This window comes from Amblyomma americanum, chromosome 9, assembly GCF_052857255.1.
Source record: "Amblyomma americanum isolate KBUSLIRL-KWMA chromosome 9, ASM5285725v1, whole genome shotgun sequence".
Classification (NCBI taxonomy): domain Eukaryota; kingdom Metazoa; phylum Arthropoda; class Arachnida; order Ixodida; family Ixodidae; genus Amblyomma; species Amblyomma americanum.
The window spans coordinates 121,795,589-121,818,472 of record NC_135505.1 but is presented as its reverse complement, the minus strand read 5'-3'; positions in this window follow the sequence as shown (position 1 = coordinate 121,818,472).

Genomic DNA, 22,884 nt, shown 5'->3' with positions numbered 1-22,884 from the left:
CAAGAAACAAAACTCTAAAGACCACTCATCGAAAGAACCCGGGTCAAACGAAACTCTGCGAATTGTTTTTCCTTTAAACTAAACCATGCAACTGATGTGCAACAGAAGCACGCGTTCTACTGTGTCTCGGCTTCTCCATACACAAATCGAGATATGTGAGACAATTACTGCGACATTTCCTTCCTCTTCCTCCTCCTCATTCTGAAAACCATATATTGGTTGGTGTTGATAATAATAATTATAACAATTAGTTTTGGGGAAAACGATATGGCGCAGTATCTGTCTCATATATCGTTGGACACCTGAACCGCGACGTAAGAGAAGGGATAAAGGAGGGAGTGAAAGAAGAAAGGAAGAGATAGGTGCTGTAGTGGACGGCTCCGGAATAATTTCGACCACCTGGGGACCTTTAACGTGCACTGACATCGCACAGCACACGGGCGCCTTAGCGTTTTGCCTCCATAAAAACGCAGCCGCCACGGTCTGGTTCGAACCCTGGAACTCCGGAACAGTAGCCGAGCGCTCTAACCACTGAGCCACCGAGGCGGGTTAAAAAACCAATTTTGAATTTTCAATTTTACGCAAAAGTTCGAAGCTTCCCCGCTCTCTTCGCACGCGCAGGGTCACAGCCGCGGCGCCTTGCGGCCTCCAGCCTTGAAACTTCGACACCGTCCTTGCCCGAACGAACCCACAAAAGGAGCTCCTTGACTGCGAAACACAGCTGGGCCGCCAAAAGCTTCACAGCAGGGCCCTGTCCTTTCCCTCTTCATATGCAGCGGCTCCCCTTTTCACCATATCTTCTTCCTTTCTTTCCCTGCGCGCCAAAGAAAGGAGCGACCCGCCGCTCCCTGGCACCTTTAGAAGCCCCTTTTCGCCGAGGTCTTGGAAGTTCTTTAGCGCTGCGGCATATAATCTCGGGTCGGCGCCGGGCCTGGCGTCGTCGCAGGCTTTTGTGCGACACGTGCGCACAGCAGGCGGAGGGAAGAAGGGCTGATGGTGATGACGCTGCGACCGATCACTCTAAAACGAGGCCTGCACCCGGCGCCATGGGAGCCTGAGGGGATGCCTAATGCCGCAGAGCCGGGGGCCAGAAAAAGATGCTATGCGTGGCAGCTGAGTTAGAGAGAGAGCGAGGGAGTCTTGGAAAAATATGTGCATGTATGTGCGATACGAGCGGTTATATGCCGGAATGAATAGATCGAAGTTTGCAGCGGGCGCTATTACGAAGTGCACCCACGTGGGTGCATCCACGGGCAACAGCGGCTGTTGCAATGGGGTGTAAGTGTGATGAAAGCAATCGGAAATATGAATTTAGCTGTCATTGATGATAGTTAAGGCATATACTTTCGTTGTTTTTGTGCCGTAAATAATTACGGAGTAATAAATTTGAGAGGTGAGAACAGGCTTCGTTGGGCCTGAAACCATATCACATTATGGAGGCAATAATGAAGCATAATTTAACACTCCGGAATGAGATCTGGCGTAAAAATCGGATAGCTGGACCGTGTAATCGCATGTGATCAGTCACAGGGATACGAATTGGATGAGGCTGCAGAGGGATCGAATAAGAGATTTGAGTCGAGCCTTGTATAACACTACAAATTGTGTGACTTTCGATGAGGATGGCAATTATCCTTCCAGTTGTTGTAGGCTGCCGAAACAGCCTTCGGGGTGGAAACAGCCTTAATTGCGGCAGCGTTTTGATTGAGGCAAAACGCTAAGGCGCCCTTGGGTTGTGCTATGTCAGTGCATGTTAAAGATCCCCAGGTGGTCGAAATTATTCCGGAGCGCTCCACTACGGCACCTCTCTCTTCCTTTCTTCTTTCACTCCCTCCTTTACCCTTTCCTTACGGCGCGGTTCAGGTGTCCAACGATATATGAGACAGATACTGCGCCATTTCCTTTCCCCCCAAAACCAATTATTAATTATTAACTTGGGGCATAACTGCACAAATGCGGACTGGCGCGAAGACATGAGGACGTCTGTGTGTGTTCTTCCTTGTGTCCGCGCCAGTTCGCATTCGTGCAATTATGTCTCGTTAAAACCAACTAGCGTAAACAAAAGTAGTACGATAGGAATTACATGTTCGGAGCCTGCGGTCGCTTTTTTGTTTGGTGGCTTGTGCTTTCGCGCAGCACGAATGAAAATTAACGGGTTGTCACAGTTCAGTGGTACCAGTAATGACTGGTCGCATGAATGCTAGTATGCTAATTACGTATTTGTGCCCACGGAAGTTTTCAGAAGGAGGAATTCGCAAACGAAATTCATAGGTATCCGTCTAAGGCGCTGTGCATTTCAGGGCCAGAGACGCGCTTTGGCCGGCAATCTCAGACAATTTTTTTTTTAAATTAGAAAATAGATACTTTTATGTTAATATTGCAGGTAATGCTTCATTTTTCTGATATGATAACAATAATTGCTTTTGGGGGAAAGGAAATGGTGCAGTATCTGTCTCATATATCGTTGGACACCTGAACCGCGCCGTAAGGGAACGAATAAAGGACGGAATGAAAGAAGAAAGGAAGAAAGAGGTGCCCGTAGTGGAGGGCACCGGAATAATTTCGACCACCTGGGATCTTTAACGTGCACTGACATGGCACGGGTGCCTTAGCGTTTTTCCTCCATAAAAACGCAGCCGCCGCGGTCGGGTTCGAACTCGGTAACTCCGTATCAGTAGCCGAACGGGTCATTTGGGCCTTATAATAAATTAAATACCACACATAAAGTACAATAAAAGAGGAGGAAGAGGAGGAAAGGCGGGGAGGTTAACCGGTATATGAAACCGCAGGCCCTACTGCGGTTCTAAGAGACTGCACGCATCACAGCCTGCACGACATGCTGTGAATTTGTCGAGGCACAGGAATATAAGGAATTTAAGAATGTAAGCGAAGAATATAAGGAATAAAAGAGATTATAAGAGACACGTGGCTGACAAGGGTGACAAATACAGGTGTATTTGTGTTTAGAGTGTGTTTGGCTACACTTGGAATAGTGTGAGGCACAGGAATATAAGAGATATAAGAATGTAAGAGAAGATTATAAGGAATAAAAGAGAATATAAGAGACACTTGATTGACAAGGCTGGCAAATACAGGCGTATTTGTGTATAGAGTGTGTATTGTTTGGCTACACTTGGAATGGTGTGAGGCACAGGAATATAAGAGATGTAAAAATATAAGAGAAGAATATAAGGAATAAAAGAAAATATAAGAGACACTTGGCTGACAAGGGTGGCAAATACAGGCGTGTTTGTGTTTAGAGTGTGTATTGTTTGCTCCCCTTGGAATGATGTGAGGCACAGGAATATAAGAGATGTAAGAATATAAGAGAAGAATATAAGGAATAAAAGAGATTATAAGAGACACTTGGCTGACAAGGGTGGCAAATACAGGCGTATTTGTGTTTAGAGTGTGTATTGTTTAGCTACACTTGGAATGATGTGAGGCACAGGAATATAAGAGATATAAGAATATATGAGAATAATACAAGGAATATAAGAGAATACAAGAGACACTTGGCTGACAAGGGTGGCAAATACAGGCGTATTTGTGTTTAGAATGTGTATTTTTTAGCTACACTTGGAATTATGTGAGGCACAGGAATATAAGAGATGTAAAAATATCAGAGAAGAATATAACAGAATATAAGAGACACTTGGCTGACAAGGGTGGCAAGGTAGAAGAATTCGAAGGCATCAACTTTGTTTGTATAGCGCTGCATTCGGCAGGTACGCTGGTCACGTGATATTGCTGAGTGCAGTGGCGGACACGGTGTCAGTCGGCAGGCGTGCACTGTTGCGTGTATATGGGTCTAGAGAGGTTCGCGTATCAGGTTAGAATACGGAGCGAGAATCAACGTGACTTGTGTCTACCGCTGTGGAAAACCGCCGCAAGGGGAAAAGGCGACCATCGAAGTATGTCACTGAAGATGGAGCATCAGCGGATGCACAGGCTCAGCGCGTGTGGCTAACCGCAGTGACGCATGACAAACAGGCCAAGCGGACTTGAAACCTTAATGCTATCGCTTTCCAAAATAATAACAATAATATTATTAATTTGTTTTTTGGGGAAAGGAAAGGGCGCAGTATCTCTCATATATCGTTGGACACATGAACCGCGCCGTAAGGGGAGGGATAAAGGAGGGAGTGAAAAAAGAAAGGAAGAAAGAGGTGCCGTAGTGGAGGGCTCCGGAATAATTTCGACCACCTGGGGATCTTTAACGTGCACTGACATCGCACAACACACGAGCGCCTTAGCGCTTTTCCTCCATAAAAACGCGGCCACCGCGGTCGGGTTGGAACCCGGGAACTCCGGATCAGTAGCCGAGTGCCCTAACTACTGAGCCACCGCGGCGGGTCGCTTTCCAAACTACATGACATATTCAAGTGTCCTCAAAACTTTACACCTTTTATCGCTCATTTACTAAAATGAGATGCCGCGGACCTTACAATATTATGCCCTGCTTTTGTATCCAAACAAAACACCGTTCACGAAAAAACTTTTGAAGTAAAAAAAAATCTCCAACCTTATGACTTCAATGACCTTAATCCTGTTATCCCCGCTCTCATCGAAATGTATGAAACAGTCCCTCGTATTTATTTGTTTTGCGGGACCTTTGATGGAAACATTACCAGCGAAGGGTTCTTTTTTTTTCCTGACAAGGTACGAATGGAACTGAGAGCAAAGTCTTAAAAAACTGAGCAAAGAAAGAAAAGAAAGACGTGTCTTGCTCTGCTTCGACTCTCTTTCATACTTTCTTAACAATAAACGCATGTATCAATACAACAGGAAGCCGCAGCGGCGGCTCAGTGGTTATGGCGCTCGGCTGCTAACTCGAAAGACGAGGATTCCATCCCGGCCGTTGCGGTTGAATTTCGATCGAGGCGCAATTCTAGAGGCCCGCGCACTGTGCGATGTCAGTGCACGTTAAAGAACCCTAGATGGTCGAAATTTCCGGAGCCCTTCACTAAGGCGTCCCTCATTGCCTGAGTCTCTTTGGGACGTTAAACCCCCCTAAACTAAACCAATACAATTAGAGGGGAACACCCCTGAATTGTGCCCACATAAAAGAGCCGAGGATCAAAGGTCGTGTGCGCTCTCCTGTTCGCATTCTGATCTCCCCACGGACTTAATCTATTGGGCCTTTTCCTTGCGGAAGCTCATGGAGGCGATACGCGATACAGCGCCCCATCTCTGGGGGAGGACTGCAAAAGCTCTGCCGGAATCAAACCTAAGGAGCGCCACACAATGGTGGTAGAGTCGGGTACTGTAGTTGTCGTCTATCCCCGAAGATTATCGTACGGTTGAAAAGGCTTACAAAGAGATAGGAATCGTTTCACTCAAGATTGTCGACTGTGCTCCGACGCGCTGTTTTACTTTACTTTGTTTAGGACAGCCCCCTTAGCGCCCAGACTTGAAGGAGAAGGAGGAGGAGAAACACTTTAGTGGAGCAGGAGAGGTCTGTCTGGTTGTCGGCCTGGCATGCTACTCCAGCACTTGAAGGAGGGCGGTAAATAAAGTGCTCGGGGGAGCGTTCACAAACGCGAAGGATGTCTCGGTCAAGGCGCAACCCGTTATCTTCCTGTCGAATCCCCGTATTGCAACACCAGGCAATGTGAACAGGAAAATTCAAGTTAGGAAAGGCGAAACATGCATATCTCCAAATTAGTGCTCCCCTGGGGCATGCTTGGATTGCCCGTTTCACGCTGCATCGGGTTTTACTCACCCTATTAGGAATGCTTCATGCCCGGTTGAGCCCGCGGTGCTCACTACGTTGGCTTAAAGTCTCTCAGGTCCCGAAGGCTCCTTTGACTGTTTGCATTCGCTGTCTCTTCTGCTTCTTGATGTCTTTTGCTCAGGACTTGACGGCACTGTTTAATGCATTATCTGTGTTTTCGAAGGATTATTCAATTCATAACTCAGACATTGCGCCCTGCCTGCTTCCCCTCGCCGAGACATTCGCATCATCGTCCACATCTACACCTGAGTTGTTTTATTGCGCCCCTCTTTTTGTTTTGGCGCGATAGAGAAGCACGTTCGGCGTTTCACTGCTTGACTTGCTTCGTTTTGTAATCGGATTAACTACGCATCAGTGATTTCATTTAAAAATTTTGAACGAGCTGGACGGGAACATTAAAACCTTTGGGCTTGGCGCGCTTGCGCTTCGACGAGTACGAACAGTTGTGGCCAACTGACGCTTATGTAGTTGACTACATGGTTTCACACTGGTTTTGAATTTCAATCAAGTGCATGATTTCTGAACATCAATTTTAATTGTAAGGCAACTATAAGATATCGCATATTACTCCTGTGGAAATATTGAAGGTAATGGTCAATTATACCGATGCGTAGCAAGACCCTTTCTTTTAAGTTTGTCCATCGCTTGCATCAAATAGTTAAAACTTCTATATGAAACCAGAGGTCCAAGTTTTTGACGCTAGCAAAAACGTTAACGGCAAAAAAAATGCAAGCCTGCCCAGGTAGTGAAATTTACGATATATGACAAAGTTAACGTTCATAAACAACTTCCCGTTGAAAAATATGTTTGTCCAGGATATCTGGGTATCAGTTGTCCAGCGTTTTTGTTGTTCACTGCCTGACTTGCGGCGGGCCTTCAGAGATTGCTTTAGAGGATTTTCAATCTCCGTCCCCTTCAGCGCACCTAATGGAGAGTGCATACAAGTGCACATTCTTCAAGGCTCCTTGTGGACACGAGGTCGGTACGTTAAACACCAATATCACGATTTCGTGACTGTCACGTGCGCTGTGGATTGCGCACTGATGTTACTCAGACTAACTTCGTGACAAGTTAATATGAAGAAAGCAGTTCAAATCTAAATACACAAATATTTACAGCACGTACTTCACTGAGTTATGGATTGGTCTTGATCAAACAGCAAACTATTTCCATTTAAATACGTCCCTTATTTGTTCTTAATTTTGGGGCTGACAACAAAAGAATTCCATGTGGATGTTCTTTTTCTTTCACAGGGTAGTTTTATAAGCGCCAAATGTTACCTCAGCGATGTGGAAACAGAAGGACACTGGGCACTTATGAAATGAAAAGCTGAGCCAAGTGACATGTGAGTGCAACTCCAATGACCACCGTAGAAGTGCTACAATTTTAATTACACAACTCCAAGGCCTGGTGAGAAAACCTTCGAAGCCAAACAGCGCGTTTCGAACTCTTCTGTGTTGAAATGTGCTGCCTATATCTACAGGTATCGATCGGCGCCTAATCTCTGCGACTTGTGTTTAATTACTTGCTACTCGAACACACAACAGTCGATACCTATTGAAACGCACAAAGCAACGCCTTTGACTTCTACTCTTTTTTCTGAAATAATATTTGCAACAGGACATTGATGTCCTCTTAGGCTCAGAAAAGCACTAGATCTTAGAAAAACATGCCTTTAGGAATATTTTACCTCATATTTAAAAAAATGAATCGAGATGTCGGTAGACGCAGGCATGCTATTACCTTTGACGCACCAATCACTTCACTGCCTCCGGTCCTCTTCTCTCATAACAACCTGCACTTCATCCATCCTCTAAAACTGTAAATAACTGCCACAATCCTGTTATGCTAACATTCCTTCTTCATCGTGGCTACTCTTGCCACCTATTGTGATGCAGATCTCGGAGAAAATGAATGACATAGGATCGCCGCCCTATAATCTCTTTCATGTTGTAATTTTTCTCCTTGGCAGCTTGTCCGGAATGCAGAGTAATTTCGGTGAGAAAACGAACCGTTCGTTTCTTTTCAAATCGATGACTGGAATCTCCCATTGCGTTTTTATGCTTCCTCTTTTTCTTCAGTCGATATGAAGGGTGCTGCGCTTCAGATATTCCCTCACTGTTTACAAAGTGTGGTCTTTCTTCGACGAAAATTAATTCCAGAGCTGGGCTCCCACTGAATAGGAGTTGAGTTCAATAATTATAACGTCGTTCAAGCCGAGGCCACTGCGTGAATGACGAAGTTATAGGGGTGTAAAAACAAGGAGCTGGGTAGGGCCGAAGCTGTGCTCAATAGCAGTAATAATTATTCGGTCAAATAATGTGAGACACAAAGATAAAAAAACGAATGGTATTCAAAGTGCGAAAATCAAAATGGTTATAAACAATTAATAAATTCCAAAAACAAGTTCAGAGCGAAATTTGGTTCTCACGGTAATATGTTGTGCGACAGATGTGTTAAAATAGTTCATTGTTTTTATGAAGGTACAGTGATGTTCTGCACCTGAGGGCGCCTCATGGGACTCCAAAGCGTGCAACAATATCTGGGTCAGAATGGGACCACTGGGGCCGGTTTCAAACCCTCGACATGGTGCTTATAGTAGAAGAACGCCGGGGGACATTCTATCGCCATAGAGGGGGAAAGATAGTTCCAGCCCGCGGCACTGCGCTATTGATTAATAGTGGTAAAACTGCTGCAGAGGTAAATATTAGGAGTAGAATGAAGTCGAGGTCCTTCTTGTGTTTTTAAGCAACAAAAAATAAAGAGAAGGAATTGCTGGAAATAAAACCTCCCAGATAAGCCGATGTGCAACCTTTCTGCCATATTTACGCAGTTACACTGCGACCAGTTTTGTATAGATGCGCTCGCACTACACATTATGTGAACGAACTCCACGAAGGTCCTTTAGCTGAAAGTGAGGTTGGCAGTGGCGCTGAATGAATCGTGTCATACACGATTATGGGAATTTGGGTGTGGGCCAAGAAAAACTCGGTTTTTTTCTCTGTTCGGCGTTATAACTACGAATTTTTACTTCGTTTATTTATACCATTATTCACTTGTTGGTATTAAGGCTTTCTGAGGATAGGATCGCCAATTCCAGAATTGTAATTGAATGCCCAATACTATGAATCTGGCGTACATATCCCGACTTCCACGCAAATTGTAGGGGCTAATTAGATACATGCTATTGAATGAAGTTTAGGATGCAAACTAAACGTAATGTTGCCTCTCTCTGGTATTCCTCTTCTTAATATTCCTTACGGCTGAATTGTGGTAGAAGTAGGTTAATTTTTACGCGTAATCTCAGTGCTCTAAACTGTCCTTTAATACTGTGAGACAAGCGAAATTGCCTTGGTTCATGTAGCGCCTTCGTTGTTTTTTCTTGTTTGTACCTTGATGAGCTCGTTTTCCCTTTTTGCATACAATATCTTTAATCTCTTCTTGTCATGCATGCAGCTCGAGCGACCTCGTCACTGCGTGATGAGGCCACAGCGGGTCATTTTGGAGAATTTTTGTTGTCTGAATTAAAGCTGGAATGAATGGGCATGTAACATTAACACTTACAGTAACGTTACTTGCTTACTTCGCGGCCTATTTACAAAGCGGACATTATAGCGATACCGCCCTGAGATCTTGTGCTTCATCCACTTAGAATGACGTCATCAAGTAGCAAAGTCACGTGACCCATTGTTATCGGTGACACCACAGATGAACCCTCGTTCAAGTAAGACGTGACCGCTAAATAAGGTTCATCTCCCGAGCATACTCTTCCTTTCACGCCCCTCTTACACATACGGGTCACACTTAAACTCGGTGCAACGCTGTGTGATTGTCGCTTGCAACAATTTTTCACCAAGGTAAGATTTTAGTCCAGCCACTGTCCTTCAAGCACTCCGGTTGTTTGTTGCGTCTTATATGGTGGTTCTCCATTCCGAACAACGTGCTTCAGTAAAACAATTATACTAGACGTTGTGTATTGTAGAATGCCATAAAAAACGCACGACAGGAAACTTACATTCGGTAGCGCGTTAAATTAGATTATCATTTTCCGTGGAGAGGCTCCGAGGTAGGTCGTCTCGGGAAATCGTCGGGCAGCGACAGGAGAGAAGAGAGTCTGCGGTAATCGGGACTGCAGCGTCCAGAAGTCTTCTCTTTAATCGTGTTTATGTTTGTCCTGGTCCTTCCCAACAAAACCCCGCCAAGCAGTAAAAGGCAAGCACAGTTTCAGTGATTCCCTCAGTACCTTGCTCCGTTTGGTCTTGGTCTTGGCTTTAGATTATTTGCCATTGCTTCTTCTGCAAAGTCAATGCCTGGCACACCATGGATTAGGAATTGGGAGAAGCTGGATGCGCTTAGTCAGAGGCAGAGACCGCAATGTCATTAGAGATTTAGCTAAGGTAGTTAAGGTACCAGAGGGGTTCTTTGCGGATTTATACAGTAGGAGAAAAGTCGGGCTGCACTAATGGTAAAACTAATGACCCAGTGAATACGATAATCCCGGTTTCAACTAAGGAAGAAAACAGAAAAGCTGTGCTAACAATGCACAGAGATTATTTGCCGGAGGCAATTCAAATAACAGCCAATCTGCAGAAGTATAAGAGATATTTGGTAAGCAGAGCTTGGAGGTACTGCTGTACACAGGATGCTTCTATGGGCTGGAGACTAGTAGAAGGATGGCAGACGCTAATACTTGCTCATAGACGAACGACATCAAGTCTTTAGAGAATTACAGAGAGTCTCAATTGTTCTCTGTTGTTTATCACACAACCATTTTGCCAGTACTAACCTTAAGCACCGAGCAAGATACTTAGAGAAAGCCCTCCAGTTAGACTAAGGAGAGCCCAGGGAACTATAACGAAGATAGTGATACGGGAAACATTTTGAGAGACAAGAAGAAAGGAGCCTGGATTAAGGGTTGAGCCGGGGTTAAAAATATACCAATAAAAATCAAAATGAAGAAAAGGAAATGTGACGTTGTGAGATGACTCATGGTCTGTTCTGTTCGTGGTCAGCTCTGCGATGGTACAACTTGCAAAGCTTAGTGAAATTTACAAAAAACAGTGAAATATATAATAGCAAGGCATCACTTGCTCGGTTAATGCTTATTCCAGCATTATTAGGAACGAAAAATATCCCCAGCAGCTGAGCTGTGGGCACTTTGGTTTTTCATTACCATCACAATAGTATTCCCCGGGTTCCAGGGCCCAGGACACTGCTGCGAAAGCTTCAAGCTAGAACTTCAGAGTTGTCGAAATCTGAATATTCTTGTCTAAGTGCAATTCTTTCGTTTGCCGCCGACGCATACACTTGAGAACTAGGACTTTTTTCGCCTACTTCCATTTTAAATCTACTCGCAAAACCTAAAAAATGTAGCCTTCGTAACAGGTGCTTTCAAAGAATTAAAAACGAACACATAATGTAAAAAAACACACTTTTGCTATGCCGTTTGCAGTGCGACAAGACGACACAGAGAGAAGACACTGAACAGGAGGGCACAGGACAGGAGTAGCACTGTTCTGTGTCTATTCTCTGTGTTGTGTCGTCCCGCCACTGTGCGAAAGATCGTACCGAAGACTCTCAATCAACAAAGCCCGCTTCAAGTTTTTTTTTTTATAGTAAGATACCACGAACAGCGAAACGAGAAAGATAAAAATCAAATTCGCAAATACCACTTTTTACTCACAAAATTGAACATCCATCACGCCTTCGTTCCCCATGAGAGAACGAAATATTGAGTTTGAGGGTCGCCTCATGGGTTGGCCGAAGAAGTTTGCGTCTCGTGTCTACGCAAGGCCGAGGCGTCGGGAGATATTTTTCGTTTCCATCAGTTCTACACTCTCAGCTTCTCCGCCAGTTTGGGCAGAAAAGCGGAACGTTCAATTCAATCATGTCTGCCGAAAGGTTAGAGGTATTGTGGTGCAGTAGCACTTTGTGTGAATCCGCTTCTTGGGATGCTTTTCTGCTCTTTGCCTTTTCTTTTTTTTCTGCACCTTTCCTTTGCGACTTTTTCATTCTCTCTAAGTTTTGTAGTGATATTTTGTTGCTACGTGGGTGGGCGCCACACTCCTGCCCGTGGTAGCGTGTTGCAATTCACTTTGAAGTCTGTTATAGAGAACGAATAGCGTATGAAATAACCAGGCGTGTTTGCTTAATATAATAATAATAATTGGTTTTTAGGGAAAGTAAATGGCGCAGTATCTGTCTCATATATGGTTGGACACCTGAACCACGCCGTAAGGGAAGGAATAAAGAAGGGAGTGAAAGAAGAAAGGAAGAGAGAGGTGCCGTAGTGGAGGGCTCCGGCAAAAAATTTCGACCACCTGGGGATCTTTAATGTGCTCTGACATCGCACAGCACACGGGCGCCTTAGCGTTTTGCCTCCATAAAAACGCAGCCGCCGCGGTCGGGTTCGAACCCGGGAACTCCGGATCAGTAGCCGAGCGCCCTAACTACTGAGCCATCGCGGCGGTTGTGTTTGCTTAGAAAATCGTATTTTTTCGGCAGAAAAAAAAGGACAGTGCAATTAACTAGGATGTAAGGAAAGGTATATACTCACGTAAAAAGAAAACAAAGCTGAAAAAGGATTTAGTAGACGAAAGATAATGGATAGTACTGGCATGTTTTCTGTTTCTTCCAATATGAAGCAGGATAGAATATATTTTATCGAGTACAAGTGGGTGAATACGCTTTGATACGATGTTCAGAATTCGGGCGCACAGGAGACTGTTTTAACCGCCTTTAGTTGCTCGGGCATTGCTTCGCTAAGATGGACGCATTACCTTTTCAGCCTGTCTTCTGCACCTTTCAGAAAACGCAGCCAACCAAAGCATGCTGCTCTGCTGAGTGAACAGAAAAATGACAATTAAATGTTTCTTTTATTCGCTACCAGTAGCGACTAAGCACTGGAATAATAGAATAAAGAAATAAATATGAAAAATGGCTCCGTAGTATAACTGTAAAAATGGTAAAATCGATATGCCCTGTCAACGGCCCGGTGCAGATTCAGCCTTTGCTTTTTTGCCTGAAATAGTTCACGTCAACCGGTCGCGGACCAGAATTTCGTTCTCTCAGGTTTCCCGAGTCCATTCGTCGGCGTTTGGAAAGAAGTTTGAAGGAGTACCTTTTTCAGAATTCCCTTTTATTAAAATCGTCACTGCAAATGGTGTGTTTTTTTCTTATTTCGCTGTCTAAAATGAGCTATTTCATATTTGAAAACGATGATTTTTTTCGTTCTTTTTAATATATAGCAAAACGCGTTCGAGGGATGTCAAAACGATTTGAAGGTCACCTTTCCGTACGAGTTCCGGATTGAAATGGGCGCGGAGTTACGCTTCCCTTTTTACCCTTCACTTAACAAAGCATAGCACGAAAAAATTCAAAATGGGAAATTTTTTAAATGCCGGCTTTTTTTCTTAACTCAACGTGTGAATAAAGATTCATGCATTTATGGTGCTACAGAAGCCTACTTACGGACGCACAGAAAAACAAAGACAAGCCGGAAGTAGCAATAAAAATAAATACAAACTGGCCAAATTGCTATGGAATTCGAGTGCTTAGCACATGGTCGTGGGTTCGATCGCGTACTCGGCAGTAATATTTTGATCCCGGTAGCGGGGAATAGCAGATAAAAAACTGTTTTTACCATCAGCCGCCAACACTAGCGCTCTTCGCCGCTGGCAGTAGAGGGGTCTACTGTAACGATTCGCTAAAATTCTCTAAATGGGTGTGGCATCGCTCTGCCCAATGACAGAGAGGCGTATCGTACATATTATGTGTTTGTTGTTTGTAAGTGTCTCCTAGACATTGTTAACTGCGTTGAATGTGGCAAATAATAAAATTAAATTGGAAAGACGCGCCACCGGAAGCAGCCCTGTGCTTGATCCGGTTACAAGCGGCCCACCTTCGCTATGGTTTTCCGAGCACGTCGCCCATCATTTTGGGTCCCGCATCCCGTATTACCATTTGCCTTCGTTATGCGTAACCCGAGGGATCTTTCATGGGAGAAACAAATAAAAGAAACGTAATGTAAGACGACAGGAATGCCCGAAGAAGCGACCCGAACTGTTCGCGCCGCCCTGACCTGTCGGATTTGCATGCGGCTTGTGCTTCGTATTGCACGCTGGCTTGCTGCTGTCACACGTTGTCGCCCGGCTGCTGCTGTTTGTGCACGTCGGTCACGTGTCAAAGGTCGGCCCCATGCGAGAAAGGTTGTTGGCCAGAGCATATAAGGCGAGAGGGGCGGTTCGATGGTAACGCCATCAGCATCACAGGCAGAGTCAATAGGATCAGGCTAATCTGCCGGATAGCTCCAGCATTTGCTTTTTAGGAACAAGAATAAAAAAAGTAAACACAGCCCTCATACACCCCGTCTCGACGCCCCGCCTTCTAAAAAGCGTGAAGTACAATACCGGCTACGGGATGCGTCGATGCCGTCATTATTAACGTGTAGCGAAAAGAAATGCCAAGTCTTGACGATGTTTTCTAAAACCTGTGTTGTCGCTTCAGGAAACCAATGAGGTTCATTACGTCACAAAGCAGCTTCTTCGTACGCTGACGCTTTTGAACGTCGTCTGTGTCTGTTGGGTCGTTGCACAAGACGTAGACGCGGAAGGACACGGCGCGGGAAAACACCTCTCGCTGATTGTCCCGCGTGCTAACGAACTCTCTTGTGACTGGCATTCCAGCTTTAGGTTCAGTAATGTTGCACGGTTTTACCGACATACAGTTGTTTTTGTTTTGCTTGTTGTCCGCAAGTCTGCAAGTCACGGATTCCGTTGAAAGGTGGCACTAGCCGTATTTTGTTTTACGTTGCATCAGACGAGCCCTGCTCGATCTGATTAAGGCAGGAAGCCCAGGCAACGTACGCCCGAACACACGCGATGTGAAGGCAACTTGTAATGAAACGAGAGAATATAGAAGAGAGGAAGGTAGTTAAAGGATCTCTGTCGGACTTCTCTTTTCTTAAGCACCACTATAGATAAACTCCTAAATGAAAACAAAGTCCTGATATTCGTTGCGTTAGAAGGTGTTAGGCTTGATTAGTGTTGCATGTTAAACGCCAACGTTGCGAGTAGAAAATCTGGGCCGCGAGTAGCGGCCCATTCCGCCCATCCTCATTGTGAACAAGGGTCCCGTACGGGTCTCGAAACGTGATGTGTTAAATATTTTTTCTTTGGCGAGTGTATGTTTCTTGTTGTTCCAAAATCTGTTTAACGTTATCTGTCCTATATAACTATTTCAAGCAGGAAACGACTTAATGTGTATTCAAAACCGATATAAACTCTTGCGGCCTGTTTTATTGATTTTTGCCCTGCTGCTGTTTATTTAGTCTTTCGACCTGCATTTTTCCTCTTTACTTTCTACTGTCCGCGTAAGAGCAACGTTTGCGTAACGAGGAGAAGTATGCATAAGCGCTTCTGCATTCGTGCCGTTGGAAATTTTTTCCACTTCATTGCTCAGTTAAAATATATAACCGAACAATAGTCCGGAAGAGCAAACGATTTTTGAAGACAAGAAGCTCTTCAGAGATGTGCCTGTACGACTTTTCGCCGGTTGCACTGACAAGGTTTAATGGCGTTATAGCGTTGCTAGTTTTTAGTCGATGTTTCAAGATTGTTTTCTCCGCCTTTAGAGCATCTGAACTTAATCGCACGGTCCTTTTGACACGGTCTAAGTATTGATTGCGCACTGCATTCTACAACCTTGCCTGCCCTCATTGGAAGCGTAAACGACTGCTCTTAACGTGAGATAAGAAATAAATGCGTTCCAGAGAATCTGATAAAGTGCGTCTCACTCTTCTTAAGAGGCAAGCAAGGCCTAGACGTGGGCAGAGTAGCGGCGTTCTTTTTCTTGCCGGTCATAGCTACTCGACGCATACATCCCGAGATTGTAATATTTTAGGTGCTTTTTTATGACGTTTGTTCTTGAAAAATGTATTGCCACGTTTTTACGCTCTCCTAAAAAAGAAGTCGTTGGTCAACCATGTACATTCTAAATCCTATGCGCCCATTACAGCACTAACGGCAGAGTTGGACGAATCCAGGTCGAATCAAGGCACCCTATGGAGCCTGCTTGTTAAAGACAAGACATCCCTATAATGCCCGTCACGTCGCAGCTTGAGTTTGTGTTTTCTGGAAAGCTTTAGCCGCTTTTCTTTGGCTACAGATAAAGGCAGGCTAGTCAATAGACAACGAAGTTATGTATTTTGTGACGACGTCTGTTTTCCGGGCCACTTCCATGCACGTCTCCTATCGGCAAGAGTTAAAGCTGGTATCAGTGACAGGATAACAAAGTGACCAGTTTGGCTGAAACATGTTCTGTCGGCAGAGGTCGCTACGAATAACGCTGGACGAGGCACCAGACAACTAGGTTATGTATTTTGTGATGAGGTCTGTTTTCCTGGTCACTTTCATTCATGTCGTCTGTCGGCAACAGTTAGAGCTAGAGGCAGTGGCAGGAAAACAAAGTGAGCAGCTTAGATGAAACATGTTTGACCGGCAGATGTTGCCTCAATGTTGCGATTACTAACAAGGCCGAACGAAACACTACGATGGAGTTTGCGGAAAGAAATTCCTGTGTATTATGTTGCCTAGTTGTTTCTATGTCGTCTTCTTTTTTCCTTTGGTCTAGTATCATCGATCGTGAACTCCCTAAGAAATGTAGCAATGAGCTTTTCTGTTTTCTCTGACCAAGCCAGAATGCGTACGTTTCTGCGGTGATCCACGAGATAAAACCGAAAGCGGGTGACCCATTCATCTTGCGGAACAGTGACAGGACACATTGACTGATTCTGTGCACGCATCGTCGATGTCTTTTCTTCCACAACCCCCCCTTCCCCACCTTCCCCCGCAATATATCGAACTAACCGAGCTTCTCCGGACGAGAACCCCATGCTCGGTTCAAGGCTGCGGCCGGCTAGTTTGTTTACCCACCATAAAAGGTCAGATTAACTTACGGCTTCTAGACAAGGCACCGGTGTCTAACTTTACTGCAAATGCATTTTTCCAAACCGACAGCAAAGCAACACTGGGTAATCAATAGCGAACGGCAAAATAAAATGCAATGAACTGCACTTCAAAACAATAACAATAATGAATTTCGGTGTGCTTTTCTTTGTCAGTCTCAACTCGCGCTGTTTATACTCAGTGCATTGCCAACTTTCCCAAAGATCTGTTTTAGCCAGAATAATACTTTGGATTTTAAGGAAGCCGTGCTATCATTGATTCCTGATTCATTTCAGTATTTCTCTAAAGTGAACATGCATGCCTTTACAATTGAGCATTTTATTTTGCTTCGATCGCAGTATGGTCACCAATGCATTGATCGAACCTGAAGCTATAGGTTCAAAAGCCCAACATAATATCCACTGAGTCACAGAAACAAACTAGCGCGAATAAAAAAAAATGCATTCTACACTTTTTAATGAAACAATGTTTGAGATTCCAGTGTGGTCATGGAAATCTAACCACCTTCACTTTTCCGAGTGCGTAAAATGGTTTCATTTAAGGCAATCATTTTGCTTTTAAACGTATGCCCATTCTTTTTATATTCCGTTTTTTTCTGCTTAAAATTTTCCAATAACGCGAAGTTTTGAAAAACAATACAGAACGTAATATATAAACCTTACACCTGCCAAAGGACACCTTACCGGCATTATTAATTCAAAAGGAGATTGATCTGCTCTGCGCAAGCATCACAGTCCTACAGTTTTGATTCGGGTTTTAGCCTGCTGCCATCTTCTTTTTACTACTCTAGAGATTTATCTCTGCTTGTTTATCATCTTTGTGAGCCTCTGCATCATCGTGATACAAAACTAACGGTCACTCTGTGCTGTAAGCTTCATGGAAATTGCTACCACTGCTCAAAATAAACCCTTCATTGTTCTTTTCTTTGAACCACAGATGTTCTATGTGCAACTAAACTCAAAAAAAAAATCGAGGGAATAACCTTAGGCAAGTCATTATACCAGAAGTACTAGCTCCCTTGAAAACTGCAGAAAATTCTCATTTCGTTCAAGGCGTCATAACATATACATTATTTTGATTCTAGAAATGGCGACTTAATAAATCTTACTTTCAAAATTTTTTCTCACCTTTAAGTTCAGAAAGAGAGAAAGATAAAGAAATAACCATAAACAGAAGGAAGGAATCGTCTACTGCCCAGTGTTTGTGAGACCGCTCAAAGTTTGTTGTTCAAAGGGTGGCGGTAGAAATAAGACGACAGAGGCTCGGTCCACACTGGTTTGACCAAGTCATGTTCAGCGCTGTTTGTTGGCGGGAAGGATCCGCGTTTTCCGCGTCCGTTCCTTTGATAAGTCGTTTTGCGTGTTCTTTTCCTTCGGAAGCTCTCGGATCGATTTCTCGGCATTGAGGACTGAGGAGGAAGTTTGGGTCCCCTAGTGATGCCATCTTCGGAGGTTTCGAATGTGGCACAACACAAACGCAGAAACATTTTAACGTATTAGAATCAAGAATATGACTGAATTAAATAACGAATTAACAGAATTATGAATGAATAATGCATTCATTTACTCTATGACTCGTTAGATGAACGAGAAAACAAAATCTGAAGCATTTAAGCTTAGTAACTGCGTGTTTAAACAAGGAAACTGCCCGAAGCGCTCAAGTAAAACCTCTGCGTGAGCTTTTGTACACCTCTTCATAATAAAACACTAACATAATATTGAGTCACTCAGATTATGGTCGCTTCTTTATGCAGTCAACCTGCCTCTGAATTAGTTCCTTGTCCGTTCGTCATCATGTTTTGTTGGTGTTTAGTAATGGGAAATGCCTGGAAAGAGCAGAGGTAATCTTTAAGCCATAATCATCAGCACCAGCTTGAGTGCGTCCACTGCAGGGCAAAGGACTCTGCAGTCATGCATGCTTTGAGAGTATAATGCTTTCCCTGCGGGCTCATCCAACCATATTTGTAATAAGCAGTTGCATGTGGATTTGGAGGTTTGTGCAACCTCCGCTACACATGAGCTGCTCATGTTGTCTTTCTCTTTCTATACCTTGTTGGCAGTGTACTTAGCTTATATTTGTTGCTTATTTCAATAAAATTATAAGATGGTGATGAACTTTTGTATCCCATCTTTTTTAAGCATTGGTGATGACCTTAATTGCAATATAGCTGCCAAAGCGAATTTCAGTTCAGTTCAGTTTATAACCTTGAAGGCCCCCTTTTTTTATGGCGTATTAAACAAAGGGTACGATTTCATTGAAATGAGTAAACAAACAGCGGAAATTATTTAGTATTGAAGGCGATCTGCTACGCGCTGTTGAAAAGTAGATGATGAAGCGATGTTGATGATGACCCGGGGTAGGCCGTTCCAGTTCGTTGCTGCTTGAAAAAACATTGAAGCTATGAGAAAAGGTGGTCGTGCACGATAGCGGCCGGGCAACTTGTAGGAGATGACTAGTGCCGTGAGATATGCGTGCTGCGGCTTTGATAAACGGCGACCGATGGAGCGAAAAATGAAATAATTTCTGATAAAGGGTGAGACTTGCAATAAGGCGACGGAACGAAAAGGGCGGTAGTCCTGATATCGCTTTCAACGAAGAAGTGCTGACGTCGTGTTAGTATGAAGAGCGGATGAATCTAGTGACACGATTTTGAACTGCTTCTAATGCATTGAATAAGTACGCTTGGTGCGGGCTCCATATAGCACAGGAATATTCAAATTTTGGTCTGATAAGTGATTTATATGCCAGGAATTTTACGTGTTGGGGGGCAAGGCGGAGATGGCGCTTGAGAAAAGGGAGTGTTTTATTTCATGGTAAAATGACGTTGCCAATGTGGGTGCTCCATGATAGATCATAAGACAAGATGCCTCGTAGGTAGTTATCAAATGATAATTAATCAGTCAGGGTGTTAGGGATGGAATATTAGAAACGATGCGGGCTATGGCTACGAGAGAAGGATAAGAGTTTGCATTTATTAGGATTGAGGGACATATAGCCGGTCGTTACACAAATTAAGTATGCTGTTAAGATCTGCCTCAAGGTTAAGTTGATCACGGTATTTATTAATTGTGCTGTAAATAAGACATTTGTCAGAAAACATTCGAATACTGCAAGAAACATGGTCAGGTAAGTCATTAATATATATTAAGAACAGCAAAGTACCGAGTACAGATCCTTGAAGAACGCTTGATGTAACCGGGAGGCTACTAGACAGTTGGCTGTTAACGAAGTCTGAATGAGAACAATTAGCGAGAAACTGCTCAATCTATTGCAGTACGTTAGGATGTAAGTTCAGCTGGGGAAGTTTTACTAGTAAACGATGTGAGGAATTTTATCAAAAGCTTTTGAATATTTAAAAAGGTGGCGCCAGGCTGCATATTATGGTCAAGATAAGTGTGCAAGCCGTGGAGGAATAGCACTAATTGGGGTTCGCAAGACAGGCCGTGACGAAACCCGCGTTGTGAAGAGTGAAAAAAATTGTTTGAGTTTAATAAATTTATAATTTGAGAGCATATGACATGTTTCATGATGTTGCGGGGAACGCTAGTTAATGAAATTGAGCGTTAATTCAAGGGTGAGTCTCTGTTATCTGATTTGTAGACTGGAACGACCTTCCCCACTCTCCAATCACCTGGAATGATCCCTGAAGAGAGTGACTGTGAAAGTATCGAAGATAAGTCGGCTGCACAAGTTGATTTAACATTTTTCGGCAGTTTTCAATTAACAACAAAACTACAACATTCCGTACTGCATTTCACTGCTGACACCCTGTAAAACTCTACACACTGGTGGCCATAAAAGCAGTGTGCACTAACTTTCAGGTTGAGGACAACGTTCAGAAAAGTTTCCGTTTTCAAGTACCTTTCGTATATTTCTTCGCTGTGCAGGTAATAACGCCTATTTGCACATAAACGAACTGTATACTAGCAAGCCCCTAAAAGAACGGGACTGAATGATTGCGCTGCACCGCACTTAGGAATGCAAACATACAAAACACCGAAAGGCGCCAATTGGTGCCTGCGTCTTTAACTTTAAGCCAAGGACTGATAACTTCGTGCGCCCGAGCCTTCGGGTGGCAATATGCATATTGACCGGCACAGGGCGAACAAAAGACGCTTGACCAGCTGAACTGGAATTTACATGGATGCATACATCCGTGCGTGAACAAAGGAGCCCAGGTTCCTATGATTGCATTAGCATTGTAAATCAGGCACCCTTTAGTATCAGTTCGAAAGCCTTCTGCATATGTCCACTTCGCACCTTCAGCCAGATGGTGGTGCTGAGCCGACAAGGAAGATTTCGTGTAACAAGCTACTCGACTTGTGTGACTGTCAGCCCTTTCCACTTTCAACCCCCTGCTTCGCCCGACCTTCTATTAATCTCTACCAAAAGGATTGGGTTGTAGTGCATTGTAGAACCACGCAACTGTGGAATAAAAAAAAATTGCTGTTGCTCAACTCGGCTGAGCCAGGTTTTACGGAGCGAAAGCTCGATTAAGCATGGTAAGACATGGTTTAGCTTTGGCGCAGTGCAACGCGGCGGTGCCGCATAGGCGGCGAGCGCTGCCCTCTACTCAGCATGAGCGAATCACGTGGTTAGTCACGTGTCCCAGCTGGCGAAAGCGAGCAATCGAAGCGGCGGTAGGCGCAGCGTCGGAGCGAGCGGAAGTCACGTGGTATGACGTCATAGCCACGTTTGCGGCGAGCCTCCAGCTAGAGGTCAAAAGCAAGAGTCATTTGACCTCCAGCTTTGCAAGCGAGAAGTGGGGTTTCTCGCTCCGTAACCCTCCAAAGCTAGGATTGATTTTGTCAGTCTATAGAGCCATGTATGTCCCTTTTATGCAGGCCTCTTTATATGCATACCTTTCAGCAAAGTCCTTGTTAGTAGGCGTGAGTTGTGTGTGCTTTGCAGCATGCAGATTATTAGGACGTAATCGATGCGGCGAAAGTGGAGATGTGTGCTTAACCGATTGTCGCCCTGTGTAGATACTGAACGCTGTGAGCCCTCCACTTTTCTAAGCACAAATTTTTTCTCAAAGTTCGTTACAAGGCTGTGTTGGCTTTACTGTTTCTAAAACATGTTTTGCTATGCTTCATGCTTACTTCAGCAGAGGGCGAGCCCTAAGTTGACAAAAGTGTGCCCACCAATTCCGATTATCAAGCTTTGCTAGCAGAAAAGAAATATCGATTTCTTGACAAGGTATTTAGGACTGCCCATCTCGTCGGGGGCATACAAGCTCCATACAAAGTCTTTGTGCATTATCGACCTAATTTTAAGCCTTTTCACTTGAAGCGAAAATTTGAATTATAATAAATATTCTTTCTGTTCAGTGTTGAGGGCGTAATAAGCCACTTAGTAGTATGCGTTTTTGATATCCATGCTACTTGAAGTCACTTTCGTACCGTGATCTTCCCTTTATAATGGACAAAACGCGTTCACGAAACAAGTAATTTACATCATTTGCTGTTGTCAGTCATAGTAGCTGTGCGCGAATCACGTCTTTCAAGTAAGCAACCTGGACCCCCCTGAAGACCTCAGAGCGAGTAAAGACCGTGCCTGAAACAAACACAGTACTCACCAAAGTTCTCGCCTGGTGTGACATTTAGTGAATGCCGGTAAATTTTGAAAAGCAGAGTATGCAATATAGCTGTAAAAAAGTACCTTTACAGCTCCAGTATTCCTTCAGCTGATATATTTATTTAGTGAGCTATCCCAATATAAGTAGTTCGGATTTTGAATTACTAATAATCTTAACTAGATTGAAAATGCAGATTATGTAGCAGCTGATGCTATCAAAAAATTGTTTTTCCTTCGAAGGGCCCTTAAACTATCCACTTCTAACGTTTATCTACTTGCGTACGTATCCACTGGGCTTCCAATGCTAGATTATGCTGTCATCCTTTGGCACCCGTTCAGGCAAACTGATATCAATAAAATTGAAAATATGCAAAAAGGGCTGTTGTGTTCATATACACCGCCTTCAGGAAGACATATGTAAGCGGATTACTAATTAGATCAGATTTAGCTCTACCAGATAAAACTAACTGTTTGTCGGGTCTTACACTTTTATAACAAATTATAATTAACGTAACGAGGTGCATTTTGCTAACATCATAGCTTTTTATTATGAATATGCCACAAGGCAGAGTCATATTCTGAAATTAACCCATTTTGACACAAATA